General features: G+C 40.6%; 1 pseudogene across 1 annotated transcript; it reads right to left on the bottom strand.

The window, feature by feature from the left end:
* Window positions 1–7,730: 7,730 nt before the first annotated feature.
* LOC309819349 (non-histone chromosomal protein HMG-14-like) lies at window positions 7,731–8,213 on the bottom strand (annotated as a pseudogene). Its single transcript has one exon. The product of its transcript is annotated as a non-histone chromosomal protein HMG-14-like (transcript).
* Between the last annotated feature and the right edge of the window lie 7,606 nt (window positions 8,214–15,819).

Here is a 15,819-nt window from a genome sequence, read left to right as displayed (position 1 = left end):
CAGTTCTCTAATAATTGGTGATGTTGAGCATCTTTTCGTGTGCTTTTTGGCCATCTGAATGGCTTCTTTGGAGAAATGTCTATTTAGATCTTCTGCCCACCTTTTGACTGGGTTGTATTTTTTTTTTTTGATATTGAGCTGCATGAGCTGTTTGTATATTCTGGACATTAATCCCTTGTCGGTCGCATCCTTCGCAAATATTTTCTCCCATTCTGAGGGTTGTGTTTTCATTTTGTTTATGGTTTCTTTTCTGTGCAAAAGCTTTTAAGTTTAATAAGGTCCCATTTGTTCATTTTTGTTTTATTTCGATTACTCAAGGAGGTGGATCAAAAAAGACATTGCTGTGATTTATGTCAGAGAGTGTTCTGCTTATGTTTTCCTCTACGAGTTTTATAGCATCTGGCCTTATATTGAGGTCTTTAATCCATTTTGAGTTTAGTTTTGTGTATGGTGTTAGAAAATGATCTAATTTCATTCTTTCACATATAGCTGTCCAGTTTTCCCAGCACCACTTAATGAAGAGACTGTCTTTTCTTTATTATATTTTCTGGCTTCCTTTGTCATAGATTAGTTGACCATATGTGCGTGGGTTTACCTCTGGACTTTCCTGTTCCATTGATCTATATAACTGTTTTTGTGCCCAGGGCCATATCTAATGCCCTGATATTGCTGCCAACAGGAAGGGACAAGAGGGATAAGGGGACAGGTGGTGAATTGGGGGCTGGTTTACTGAGGGATGTGGGAACACCCTGGAGTGGTTCCCACCCCTTGTGTGCCCTCTTGTTGCCTCAGGTGTCCCTCTTCTTGTAAAATAAACAGGTCGAGGGGCAGAAAGCTGCCATTTGAAAGTCCACTAGAATCTGGACTGAGCTGGTTGCTGTAATCGGGCAGCTGAAGCCCCACCAGGAAGATGACAGGCTGATGGTCAGCACCCAGGGGGTTCAGAGAACAGTGCAAGGCTCCCCATCAGGTGTCCTTCTCTACGCACAGTATCCTCTTAGATGGGTTCCTGGAAACCACTTTTTCTTGGTCACTTGCTCATTCTCTTTCCTTTACACCCTTCTGTTCACCTGACCTGATCCCGGATCCCATGTGCCTCTGTTCCTGTGTCCAAGTCTGGGCCACCTGTGCCTGGTTCTGTCTTAGAAGGGCTGCGACTGTCCATCCATCACGAGATCCTTCAGGCACAAGCGCCCTCAAGACCCAGACCTCTCACCTACCAAGGTGGCTTCCTTCACATAGCATCAGGCTGGGCGTTATTGTGCTGAACGACCCCCGTGGACAGGCTGGGATCTGGGAGGGACACACAGAGGAGAGAGTAGGTAGAAGAGGCAGGGAGGCCAGTCCTGCCCCACACCTCAGCCTGTGTGACAGAGGAGCAGCTCTGGGCTGATGGTGTGGGGTGACGTGAACCACAGGGGGCTGGAACCGTCTGCAGGAGCACAGCTGAGCTGCCCTGGGCCCCAGAGTGAAGCAGAAGGTGAGTGACTCAAGGGGCATGATCGTCCTCTGGGAATTCTTAGAAAAATGGCTGTTGATTCACAGATTTTTTCACAGTTTTCCAATTCTGGGAATTTCCCAAGAGGGGGGCAGATATAATTTTATTTCCATTGAAAAATGTCTCTAGGTGACTTAGAGCTATTCCAATTATAAATCTACTCCTAAATAGAATAAAACTAAATTACAAAAAATTGTAGAGTGGGAGACACAGATCTTGAAGGGAATCACTTCCTGAAGTGAACAGACGTGTGTGAGGAGAGTGATCATCTCTGGGGAGTGATGGGCACGTCGAGAGGAGGGGAACGTCCTCAGACAGTCCCTCCCCTGCACACCTGTGCTCCCGATCCATAGCTTTTCCCTCCTTTACACTTTGGATATTTCCATTTGTTCCTTCCATGCCAACTCCATGTCTCATTTGACTGGTGCGACCACTAAAAATTGTCTCAGTTTTTGGCTTCAGTGGCTTTTTTCTTATGTATCCTTTCATCATTCTGAAGGCAGTGTATCTGCCCCGTTAGCGTCACGTCACTCCCCAAAGCCCCGGGCTCAGCTCACCTCTCGCACCTCTTCTCCCAGTTATAATCCCTGCTAAAAAGAGCTTTTGGCTCCCTTTTGCATAATAAGGACCCTCAAATCTACTATATGAGTAGCCTTCAGTGCTACTCAAAGTGTGCTTTCTGAGAAGAGAAAAATAGTGGAAACATCCAGAAAGTTTTTAGCAAGTTGACGTTGCTGTAACATCCAAGTGGGGGATTTTGAACTTTACATGCTATTCCCAGTTGCCAGCTCCCTTCCAGTGGTTAAAATGGGCCCTGGAGTTGCTAAAGTGGTGTGCTGAGGATGCAGGTTCCTAATGCATTATAGTGGCAACACGGAGGAAGTAGGATGGCCTGTGACCTATGTCTTGGTTTGCCTGGGAGAGTCCCAGCTTGTAACTGCTGTCTAGCATAATTATGTCAGAGTGTCCCTATTCACTCTCAGAAGTGTCCACATTTGGACAGTAAATTAAATGGCCACTCTCCCTGATCCCCATCCACATTGCATGGCCTCTGTGTTCACCCTCATCTCGTCACCCCAAATTGCATAAGAAGCCACGGTGATTTCAGAGGAGGCCAGAGAAATGCTCCATCCAGTTCAAGTACGTTTCTTCTTCAGGGATCTCATCCTCGGATTCATTTTCTTTATACGCGCTTGGTGCCTTGTGACTTATATTCCAGTTGTTACTGAGAAAGCCCCCTGGTGGGATCAGAGAGCCTTGCTCCATAAGCAACTTTCTGCGATGAGACGTCACAGGAGTCAAGAGCCAGAGGATGCAAGGAGGTGGAAAAAGGGTGACGCTTTCTCTTCACTCTGAGTTGACTGATGTTCTCTGTAAATGACGATCTGTAGTTACTGCCTATGTGGTCCCTCGGGAAGAAACTAAAAGTCCAACTTGTCTACAAATACATGCCCTTAACCTGTTACTATGTCTAAAATTCCTACTTCACAGCTACTCTTTCAGTTGAATCCCAAATTCCCAATCCTTCCCTCCCACACTCCCCTCCCCCTTGGCAACCACAAGTCTGTTCTCTATGTCTGTGAGTCTGTTTCTGTTTTGTAGATAAGTTCACCTGTGTCATATTTTAGATGCCACATATACGTGATATCATGTTATTTGTCTTTCTCTTTCTGACTTACGTCACTTAGTATGATAATCTCTAGTTGCATCTGTGTTGCTGCAAATGGCATTATTTCATTCCTTTTTATGGCTAATATTCCACTGTGTGTGTGTGTGTGTGTGTGTGTTTATACACACATATACCACATCTTTATCCATTCATCTGTCGATGGACATTTAGGTTGTTTCCACATATTGGCTATTGTAAATAGTGCTGCTATGAACATAGGGGTGCATGTATCTTTGTGAACTATAGTTTTGTCTGAATATATGCCCAGGAGTGGGATTGCTGGATCATATGGCAACGCTAGTCATTTGAGGAACTTCCACACTGTTTTCCACAGTGGCTGCACCAACTTACATTCCCACCAGCGGCGTAGCAGAGTTCCCTTTTCTCCACACCCTCTCCAGCATTCATTGTTTGTAGACTTTTAAATGATGGCCATTATGACCGGTGTGAGGTGGTACCTCATTGCAGTTTTGATCTGCATTTCTCTAATAATTAGTGATATTGAGCACCTTTTCGTGTGCCGATGGCCCATCTTTATGTCTTCTTTGGAGAGATGTCTATTTAGGTCTTCTGTCCATTTATTGATTGGGTTGTTTGGGATTTTTTTGTTATTGAGTTACCTGGTAGTTGGTTTTGAGCCAAAGTACAAAAGAACTGAAGGATGAGAAGTGATAATTGGCTGTTGTTTAAATATGTATTTATTTATTTTGGCCACGCTGGGTCTTTGTTGAGGCATGCGGGATCTTTAGTTGCGTCATGCACACTTTTTAGTTGTGGCATGTGGACTCTTAGTTGCAGCATGCATGTGGGATCTAGTTCCCTGACCAGGGATTCCACCCGGGTCCCCTGCATTGGGAGCGTGGAGGCTTAGCCACTGGACCGCCAGGGAAGTCCTGGCTGTTGTTTAAAACTGTGGACATTCAAATGACTTTTCTCCTTTGTATTTTCATAGAATGCTAAGAAAGGTTGTAGTGGATTTTGCATGGCTAGGATTATCAAAGATGGAAACTAAATTGTCTTAATCAGGATAGCCTCCCCATTGCCCTTCAACTCACCCTTTTTTCTCCCTTTCCTTAAAACACCAACAGTGTTCTTGCCTTTTAGGGAGGTCCTTCTTCTGAAGAGCAACTTCTTCACTCCTGGACACGTGGCTCAGTGCAGCCCTGAGCAGTTCCCAGGGTTGGAGTTCCTGTGTGTGGACCTTCCTAAGAACCTTGTAATGAGGAGTTAGGGACCCTGCGTGGTATGGGCTCACACACTGACTTCTGCAATGGACTGTAGTGGAGCGATGCTGGCTTTCTCACGTGGAAATGTGCTGTTTTACAATCTCAGGTAGAGAATGGAGCTGTTATAAAATCAAGTTCTACTTACAAGTTGAACTCAAGTATCAGCACCCTTCCTTTCAAGGCTCCCCTCTTTCCAGTGCATCTGGCAAAGGTGTAGGTGTTAGCTTCGGTGTCTCCTGAGGGGACTCTTGGTATTACTCCTGGAGTCTGAGAGCTCTTCCATCCCTCAGGGATCCCACTTTCCTGCTGGCGTGGATGCACCTTTTTGATAGGGTGCCATTCCCTGCCCCTGGGTACCAGTGGAAGGAGGGATGAGGAATCAGTCAGAATTCCCCTCACTGCCCCATCACATTAGGGTCCACACCAGCACCACACAAGACTGAAGTCTTCACAAAACCATTTCATTACACTTGACCTAACAATATGAAAGAGGATGACTAAATAAGACTTCCCCCATAGCTGACGGAAAAAATACCTCAAAACTTAACCCTCCATGGACAATAAATTACCTGCTTTAAGAATGAGGAATTTTTTTTAATGTACTGACATGGAGCAATCTCCAATATGTATTTTTAAATAAGTAAAGTACAGAATAGTGTTCTCTGTGTGTGTGTGTGTGCGCGTGTGCATGTGTGTGTATGTGATAAGATACACAAGAAACTGATAATTTTGGCTGGTTCTGGAGAGGAAACCAGATGGCTGGGGTATTTGGGTAGGACTTTTCCTTCTACTTCCTTTGCCACCTTTTGAATTTGGGATCATGTGAATGTATTAATAATTCAAAAATTAAAGCTAAAGTTATCAGTTTTTGTTTAACATAGCTTGAGCTGGATTTTCTGTCATTTGCAACCAAAGAAACGTGACTGGGCTACCTTTATGGCTATATATTTAGTTTGCTCTGTCCACAAGGCAGGTATCTGTTTCTCACATATGAAACACTCAATGTTACTTATTTCTTTTTAGTTCCGTAGTGAGTTCTGTATGGATTTCTTCATGTTACCACCTGCTGCCTTGTGCCTTTTACTGAAGGGTTTGGGTAATTAAATGGAATTTCATCCTAGGGGTGGGCGCAGTACCTTATAATTATGTGCTAAATATGACTTTCCTCAAAGTCCAAGAGGAAAATAGTTAAGAAGTGAAGCCTTACCAGGGAATCCCCTCAACGGAATATTCCTTTTCCTGCCCAGTTCCCAAAGGGAAATGTTTCAGCTCTACAATCTTCCAACATGTGGGAATCTCCACCCACCTAGAGTGTGTACTGCAATGCCTTAGTACATGTGAGGGCTCCTGAAACAGAAGCTCTTATTAGTATTCCTACTCTGCAATTCACTTGAGGGCCAAGAGAATCCCTGGGAATCAGATATCTAAAAGTTCACAAGCCAGGGCCCATCACTTACTAGCTATCTGAGTGGGAGGAAGTTAGCCTTTCTGACCTTTATTTTTCTCATCTGTAAAATAAGTTTCCATTTTATATTTGTAAAATACTTGCTCCAGGATGGTTATGGGGATCCAATGAGACAACGGAGAAAAAGCATTTAACCCAGAGTCTGGTGCAGAGTAAATAACAAACAGCTCCAGACCTCACATGGCGAGGCGTCTCCACGTGTGTCACGAGCCGTTAGGCACACTTCTGTATTCAGAGGATAGCTGTGTGCCGCTCAGAGTACAACTCTTCAGTGGTGCTGAACATCTTCTTTTTAATAACATGGGATTTATAACCATGCTCCCCACAGCCTAGCCTTCATTTTCTGTGCCTCACAGTAACCTTTTTAAGGAAAGACTACTTGGCAGTATCAAACAAGGCCAGCTGCCCTAAATTAAAAATTTTAAACATTTAGTCTGGTTCTACACTGAAGAGAGCTCTCTGATATCTGGAGAAGTTTTTCTTTTCCTTTTGGAAAGTGAAGCATTTTGTTCTCTGAGTGATTGGATATAGGCCTAGATTGTCAAATGATTACCACAGTAAATTTACACTATTCATTTTTCTTCTTGTGAAAAGAACTTTTAAGATTTACTCTCTTAATTTTGAAATATGTAGTATCCCACTGTTAACTATTGTCACCGTGCTGTATATTACATCCCCAGGACTTACTTATCTTATAATAGATGTTTGTACCTTTTGACCACATTCATCCAGTTTGCCCACTTTCATCCAGTTTGCCCACTCCCTCCCCCTGCCTCCGGAAACCACCAATCTGTTCTTTGTATCTATAAGTTCAGTTTCTTTTTAGATTCTATCTATGAGTGAGATGATACAGTATTTGTCTTTCTTTGTCTGACTTATTTCACTCAGCGTAAAATCCTCAAGGTCCCTGCTTGTTGTCCCTAATGGCAGGATTTCCTTCTTTTCTATTGTTGAATAATATTCATATGTATCTGTGTATATATATGTATGTATTTGTATACACATCATATCTTCTTTTTCCAGTCATCTGTTGATAGACACTTAGATTGTTTCCATGTCTTGTCTATTGTAAATAATGCTGCAGTGAACGGGGGTACAGAGAGCTTTTCGAGAGAGTGATTTTTTTTCTTTCATAATTGAGATTTTATTGGTTGTTTTGAGGATGAGTGCACAGACATTTCAATTTGTCCACAATTCTCAACATACGTACCAAAAATCTAAAAAATCATGTAGTTGTGATTCTTTTCTACACAGTCATTGCAGTGACTTTCCAGCTTAAAATTTGGAGGGAAATTTCCCTTAACAGGACATCAAGTACCAACATCTTCAGATATTGGCATGTTGTTACATCGTAAGTCCTACTAATTCACAATTTAATATCACATACCCTACATAGTCAAATTGTCAATCATTCACAGCACATTAACAAAGTGACTAGGAAAACTGGACTACCGCCACCAAGGATGTTACAGAGTGCACAGAATTCTGACCAGGATAGCCAAGATCAAGGAGTGAGTGGTTCGCTTTAGGAAACAATTCTACCAGAAACAACATGGGAAGAGAAGCAATTTAAAGTGTTCAGGACATTAAATGCACAACTGACTCCAAACTGCCATTTAGTGTGCTTTGTATTATAGGATAGAAAGGCTACCCCCCCCATCTATGGAATGTTAAGCTCACACCCAAGACAATCAAAGCCTCCCATATTCAATATCCCACTATTTTCTGGTTGTACCAAAAAATAAGCAACCAGCAAATGATTTCACCTCTTAAAAATAAAAAAAAAAGCATTTACAGTTAAAAAATGGGATGAGGTAGGATTCCCTCGTTTTTAAAAATGTTTCTAGAACTACTAAAAAACTTGCGTTTACAAAATAGTTGATAAAAATGTTCCTCTGGAAGGTACAAGAAGGGAGACAGGGACCACTGATGGCACCGGGTGCGTGGTATTAATCAGACTTGGCTTCTTTCTCTGCTGCTTTATCAGAGGCTGGGGGCTCCTCGTTTTTAGTTTCTCTGTTTTCCGCAGGTAAGTCGTCTTCAGTCTCTTGGTTAGCCACTTCGGCCTGTTTTCCCTTTGCTCCTCTTTTCACTTTTTTTGCTCCCCTTTGCACTTTTTTGTCTGAAGATGTATCCTTTCCTGCCGCCTGTTTTGGGCTTCGTTCCCACTTCTGCAGGAGCCGGTGTAGCTGACAACCTCGCCCATCTCCCCTCGGGCTCCTCGTTTGCCGCCCCCGTGGCGGAGCTGACCTTTGGCAAAGCTGGGATGGCTGGCCGCTGCCGTTCCTCCTGCTGCCCGAGCTGCTTGGGGACCCGCTTGAGATAGTGATTTTGCTTCTTTTGGATAATTCCCATAAGTGGGGCTGCTGTATCACATGGTGGTTCTCTTTTTAATATTTGGAAGAAACTCCATACTGTTTTCCATAGTGGCTGCACCAGTTTACATTCCCATCAACAGTGCACAAGTGTTTCCTTTCTCCACATCCTCTCCGGTATTTATTTCTTGTCTTCTTGATAATAGCTATTCTAACAGGTATGAGGTGACATCTCATTGTGGGATTGATTTGCATTTCCTGATTATTAGTGATGTTGAACACTTTTTCATGTATCTGTTGTCCATTTGTATGTCTTCTTTGGAAGAACGTCTATTCAGTTCCATTTTTTTTGTTTCTTTTTTTATATTGCGAGTTCTTGTTAGTCATCAAATTTATACACATCAGTGTATACATGTCAATCCCAATCGCCCAATTCAGGACACCACCATCCCCACCCCACCGTGGTTTTCCCCCCTTGGTGTCCATACGTTTGTTCTCTACATCTGTGTCTCAACTTCTGCCCTGCAAACCAGTTCATCTGTACCATTTTTCTAGGTTCCACATATATGCGTTAATATACGATATTTGGTTTTCTCTTTCTGACTGACTTCACTCTGTATGGCAGTCTCTAGATCCATCCACATCTCAACAAACGACTCAATTTCGTTCCTTTTTATGGCTGAGTAATATTCCATTGTATATATGTACCACAACTTCTTTATCCATTCATCTGTCAATGGGCATTTAGGTTGCTTCCATGACCTGGCTATTTTAAATAGTGCTGCAATGAACAATGGGGTGCATGTGTCTTTTTGAGTTATGGTTTTCTCTGGGTATATGCCCTGTAGTGGGATTGCTGGATCATACAGTAATTCTATTTTTAGTTTTTTAAGGAACCTCCATACTGGTCTCCATAGTGCTGTATCAATTTATATTCCCACCAACAGTGCAAGAGGGTTACCTTTGCTCCACACCTTCTCCAGCATTTGCCCTTTGTAGATTTTCTGATGATTCCCATTCTAACTGGTGTGAGGTGATACCTCATTGTAGTTTTGATTTGCATTTCTCTAATAGTGATGTTGAGCAGCTTTTCATGTGCTTCTTGGCCATCTGTATGTCTTCTTTGGAGAAATGTCTATTTAGGTCTTCTTCCTACTTTCGGATTGGGTTGTTTGTTTCTTCAATATTGAGCTGCATGAGCTGTTTATATATTTTGCAGATTAATCCTTTGTCCGTTGATTCGTTTGCAAATATTTTCTCCCATTCTGAGGGTTGTATATTTGTCTTGTTTCCTTTGCTGTGCAAAAGCTTTTAAGTTTCATTAGGTCCCATTTGTTTATTTTTGTTTTTATTTCCATTACTCTAGGAGGTGGATCAAAAAAGATCTTGCTGTGATTTTTGTCAAAGAGTGTTCTTCCTATGTTTTCCTCTAAGAGTTTTATAGTGTCCGGTCTTACATTTAGGTCTCGAATCCATTTTGAGTTTATTTTTGTGTATGGTGTTAGGGAGTGTTCTGATTTCATTCTTTTACATGTATCTGTCCAGTTTTCCCAGCACCATTTATTGAAGAGACAGTCTTTTCTCCATTGTATATCTTTGCCTCCTTTGTCATAGATTAGTTTACCATAGGTGTGTGGGTTTATCTCTGGGCTTTCTATCTTGTTCCATTCTTCTATATTTCTGTTTTTGTGCCAGTACCATATTTTCTTGATTACTGTAGCTTTGTAGTATAGTCTGAAGTCAGGGAGTCTGATTCTTCCATCTCTGTTTTTTTTCCCTCAAGACTTCTTTGGCTATTCAGGGTCTTTTGTGTCTCCATACACATTTTAAGATGATTTGTTCTAGTTCCGTAAAAAATGGCTTTGGTCATTTGATGGGGATTGCATTGACTCTGTAGATTGCTTTGGGTAGTAGAGTCATTTTCACAATATTGATTCTTTCAATCCAAGAACATGGTATATCTCTCCATCTGTTTGTATCATCTTTAATTTCTTTCATCAGTGTCTTATAGTTTTCTGCATACAGGTCTTTTGTCTCCCTAGGTAGGTTTATTCCTAGGTATTTTATTCTTTTTGTTGCAATGGTAAATGGGAGTGTTTCCACAATTTCTCTTTCAGATTTTTCATCATTAGTGTATAGGAATGCCAGAGATTTCTGTGCATTAATTTTGTATCCTGCTACTTTACCAAATTCATTGATTAGCTCTAGTAGTTTTCTGGTGGCATTTTTAGGATTCTCTCTGTTTAGTATCATGTCATCTGCAAGCAGTGACAGTCTTACTACTTCTTTTCCAATTTTTATTCCTTTTATTTCTTTTTCTTCTCTGATTTCCGTGGCTGGGACTTCCAAAACTATGTTGAATAATAGGGGTGAGAGTGGACATCCCTGTCTCTTTCCTGATCTTAGAGGAAATTCGTTCAGTTTTTCACCATTGAGAATGATGTTTGCTATGGGTTTGTCATATATGGCCATTATTATGTTGAGGTAGGTTCCCTCTGTGCCCACTTTCTGGAGAGTTTTTATCATAAATGGGTGTTGAATTTTGTCAAAAGCTTTTTCTGCATCTATTGAGATGATCATATGGTTTTTATTCTTCAATTTGTTAATATGGTGTATCACATTGATTGATTTGTATCACATTGAAGAATCCTTGCATCCCTGGGATAAATCCCACTTGATCATGGTGTATGATCCTTTTAATGTGTTGTTGGATTCTGTTTGCTAGTATTTTGTTGAGGATTTTTGCATCTATATGCCTCAGTGATATTGGTCTGTAATTTTCTTTTTTTGTAGTATCTTTGTCTGCTTTTGGTATCAGGGTGATGGTGTCCTCCTAGAATGAGTTTGGGAGTGTTCCTGCCTCTGCAATGTTTTGGAAGAGTTTGAGAGGGATGGGTGTTAGCTCTTCTCTAAATGTTTGATAGAATTCACCTGTGAAGCCATCTGATTGATCCTGGACTTTTGTTTGTTGGAAGATTTTTAATCACAGTTTCAATTTCATTACTTGTGATTGGTCTGTTCTTATTTTCTGTTTTTTTCCGGTTCAGTCTTGGAAGCTTATACCTTTCTAAGAATTTGTCCATTTCTTCCAGGTTGTCCATTTTATTGGCATAGAGTTGCTTGTAGTAGTCTCTTAGGATGCTTTGTATTTCTGCGGTGTCTGTTTTAACTTCTCCTTTTTCATTTCTACTTTTATTGATTTGAGTCCTCTCCCTCTTTTTCTTGATGAGTCTGGCTAATGGTTTATCAATTTTGTTTATCTTCTCAAAGAACCAGTTTTTAGTTTTATTGATCTTTGCTACTGTTTTCTTTGTTTCTATTTCATTTATTTCTGCTCTGATCTTAATGATTTCATTCCTGCTGCTAACTTTGAGTTTTGTTTGTTCTTCTTTCTCTAGTTCCTTTAGGTGTAATATTTGATTGTTTATTTGCGATTTTTCTTGTTTCTTGAGGTAGGCTTGTATGGCTATAAACTTCCTTCTTAGAACTGCTTTTGCTGCATCCCATAGGTTTTGGATCGTCGTGTTTTCATTGTTATTTGTCTCTAGGTATGTTTTGATTTCCTCTTTGATTTCTTCAGTGATCTCTTGGTTATTTAGTAACCTATTGTTTAGTCTCCATGTGTTTTGTTTTTCACGTTTTTTTCCCTGTAATTCATTTCTAATCTCATAGCGTTGTGGTCAGAAAAGATGCTTGATATGATTTCAATTTTCTTAAATTTACTGAGGCTTGATTTGTGACCCAAGATGTGATCTATCCTGGAGAATGTTCCGTGCGCACTTGAGAAGAAAGTGTAATCTGCTGTGTTTGGATGGAATGTCCTATAAATATCAATTAAATCTGTCTGATCTATTGTGTCATTTTAAAGCTTCTGTTTCCTTATTTATTTTCATTTTGGATGATCTGTCCATTGGTGTAAGTGAGGTGTTAAAGTCCCCCACTATTATTGTGTTACTGTCAATTTCCTCTTTTATAGCTGTTAGCAGTTGCCTTATGTATTGAGGTGCTCCTATGTTGGGTGCATAGATATTTATAATTGTTATATCTTCTTCTTGGAATGATCCCTTGATCATTATGTAGTGTCCTTCCTTGTCTCTTGTAACATTCTTTATTTTAAAGTCTATTTTATCTGATACGAGTATTGCTACTCCAGCTTTCTTTTGATTTGCATTTGCATGGAATATCTTTTTCCATCCCCTCACTTTCAGTCTGTATGTGTCCCTAGGTCTGAAGTGGGTCTCTTGTAGACAGCATATAGATGGGTCTTGTTTTCGTATCCATTCAGCAAGCCTGTGTCTTTTGTTTGGAGCATTTAATCCATTCACGTTTAAGGTAATTATCAATAGGTATGTTCCTATGACCATTTTCTTAATTATTTTGTGTTTGTTTTTGTAGGTCCTTTTCTTCTCTTGTGTTTCCCACTTAGAGAAGTTCCTTTAGTATTTGTTTTAGAGCTGGTTTGGTGGTGCTGAATTCTCTTAGCTTTTGTTTGTCTGTAAAGCTTTTGATTTCTCCATTGAATCTGAATGAGATCCTTGCCAGGTAGAGTAATCTTGGTTGTAGGTCCTTCCCTTTCTTCACTTTAAGTATATCATGCCACTCCCTTCTGGCTTGTAGCGTTTCTGCTGAGAAATCAGCTGTTAACCTTATGGGAGTTCCCTTGTATGTTATTTGTCGTTTTTCCCTTGCTCTTTCAATAATTTTTGTTTGTCTGTAATTTTTGCCAATTTGATTACTATGTGTCTTGGCATGTTTCTCCTTGGGTTTATCCTGTATGGGACTCGCTGCACTTCCTGGACTTGGGTGGCTATTTCCTTTCCCATGTTAGGGAATTTTTGACTATAATCTCTTCGAATATTTTCTCTGGTCCTTTCTCTCTCTCTTCTCCTTCTGGGACCCCTATCATGCGAATGTTGTTGTGTTTAATGTTGTCCTGGAGGTCTCTTAGGCTGTCTTCATTTATTTTCATTCCTTTTTCTTTAGTCTGTTCCACAGCAGTGAATTCCACCATTGTGTCTTCCAGGTCACTTATCCGTTCTTCTGCCTCAGTTATTCTGCTGTTGATTCCTTCTAGTGTCGTTTTCATTTCAGTTATTGTATTGTTCATCTCTGTTTGTTTGTTCTTTAATTCTTCTAGGTCTTTGTTAAACATTTCTTGCATCTTCTCGATCTTTGCCTTCATTCTTTTTCCGAGGTCCTGGATCATCTTCGCTATCATTATTCTGAATTCTTTTTCTGGAAGTTTGCCTATCTCCACTTCATTTAGTTGGTTTTCTGGGGTTTTATCTTGTTCTTTCATCTGGTACCTAGCCCTCTGCCTTTTCATGTTGTCTATCTTTCTGTGAATGTGGTTTTTGTTCCACAGGCTGCAGGATTGTAGTTCTTCTTGCTTCTGCTGTCTGCCGTCTGGTGGATGAGGCTATCTAACCATTTTTTTTTTGTCATTCATTCGGTAGCCATTTATTGAACGCTTACTGTGTGCCAGGCCTTACTCAAGGCTCTGAGGACACATCCGTGAACAAAGCAGATAAAAATCTCTGCTCCTGTGGAGCTTACATTTAAGATCTATCATAAGGGATGGGATTAGCAATAAATTTACATAAATTCAACCATACCTATCAGCAAAGTGAAAAAAACACATTTAAATAGTTTAATTATTGGTACTACAAAAGTCTACTGTTAATATGTAGTTTTTTATTATATATTCTACCTACTATATTCATAAAATATTCATACCCATGTATAACTCTACAGGCATTTGAATTGTAAGATTATATAGAGATTTCCGAGGACCATTTTGAACATGCTCGATTCCATCCTTAGCGCAGCCCTAAAAACCCACCCACCTTCTGAGCTGTGACTGTATTGTACCACAGTGGAAACTCTGAGACTGTTGGGCAAAGGAGAACCATTTTAAGTATTTGAGCATGAGAGTGACAGCATGATAAATCCGTGGCTGTCGGTTTAGTCTGGTAACAGGGAACAAGAGATAGTACATTCACATAAACATACACAGTCAATCAACAGTGGAATTCATGTCAAGAATTTTTAAAAAGTTCGTGAACCATTTCCCATTGTTTTAAAACAGCTAAAATAGTAAGAGCTTGAGGTCATAAATATTTATAATCAACTCCTGATTATAAAATCTAAAAGAAAAAATCTTAACACATGGGCTTATCCTGACTAAAGGGTTATCATTTTAATCAATTTTTTCAAAGAGTATTTAAAAAGAACACCTAGTTAAGAAAAAATCATTTTTAAATTTTGCAGTATTGGCAAAGTGATTGGTATACATTAATACCAATCATTTAACACTGAACATTCTTGTACAATGTAAAAAAAATTTGACAGTATGTGACTAGAAATATTCCATTACCATAAAGCTACAAACAGATTTATGCTCCTAAGAGCAAAGTTAGAAAAGCAAAAATAATACTATAACACTGATTAGCACCAAGACAGAACTTTTTTGCACTTAGGGCCTGATTGGTTGTATTTAAACATAACCTCTACCAAAAAGGACCAAAATGACACCTTATTTGGTAAAAACAAAGAAAAAAAAAAAGGATAAAAATATACACACTGAGGTCTGGAAACTGAAGAATGCCCACTTTAAAACAATAAAATCAATTGTACCTGTTTTTTAACTAATGTGACATTTGCAAAATACATCCATGTCACTTCTCTTCCTCTTTAGTTCACTTTTACAATGCAGACTCTGCCCCATTTTTGTTAATGTGTTGTCACACTAGTGTAAATAAATATTCTGAATTACAGGAGTTTGCCATAATGAATCCAGACCATTGGAGCCAGACCCAGTAGCTCAAACAATCTTAGTTGCAGCTCATTCCAACTACTGAAACACATTATTTATCTGTGTAGTTTTTAAAATCCTTAGCTAGATGAGGGGTGTGTGTGTGTGTGCCTGTACACATACAAGTTTGCCAGGGCAGTGGGAGAGTGTCTGCATCCCAGAGAGAGGAGTGATATACAAGCAACCGTACACAATGGCCTGAAAGACTTGGGCAGCCAGACACCGAATTTCCCCCCAAACAAACCTGAGGCTGAGCAATGGGGGAATTACAGGATATGTGCTCACAACGTGGAATCCGTGAGAGGTTCGGAAAACTAAGACTAAGGCAGGATGCCTGGGCCACAACATTCCCATGACACTGGAGGATGTGAAGCAGCGACAGGGTTCACGCAGGGATCAGGGACTGACTCTGGCTGCACTTGGAGGGATTCCCTGGGTCTGCAGCTGAGGATCCCTGGACCTTCCCCAAAGGGCATTGGCAGTGGCCCTCCACCTCTTAGCGAGAACGTCTCACGGATCCCAGGGTCTGAGCCTGGGTATCCCCGCCTCCCGGTCTCAGAGGTTCTCTCGGTACAGGTACTATCCCTTCTAGAGGCTTGGCCAAAACCCATCACTACCTTCCACTGCCAACTCAGTCTTAGAAAGGGGTTCTCCTTCTGTCTCTGTGGGGTCCCTGAGTTTGAGGTAATGCCAACGTACCGTACGCTGTGTGGCAGTAACAAAGTCAGGCAGTCCACTGGAAAGCTCAAGCAATCTAGATTCAATATATTAGCCTGTTTCTGCTATCTCAGTAATACCTTTTAGCGAGATAGTTTCTCCACACAACTTATAA

Source organism: Grampus griseus, assembly GCF_964374135.1.
Source record: "Grampus griseus genome assembly, chromosome: 2".
In the NCBI taxonomy this organism is placed as follows: domain Eukaryota; kingdom Metazoa; phylum Chordata; class Mammalia; order Artiodactyla; family Delphinidae; genus Grampus; species Grampus griseus.
The sequence above is the reverse complement of the archived record's forward strand: the minus strand, read 5'-3'. Positions and strand labels throughout refer to the sequence as shown.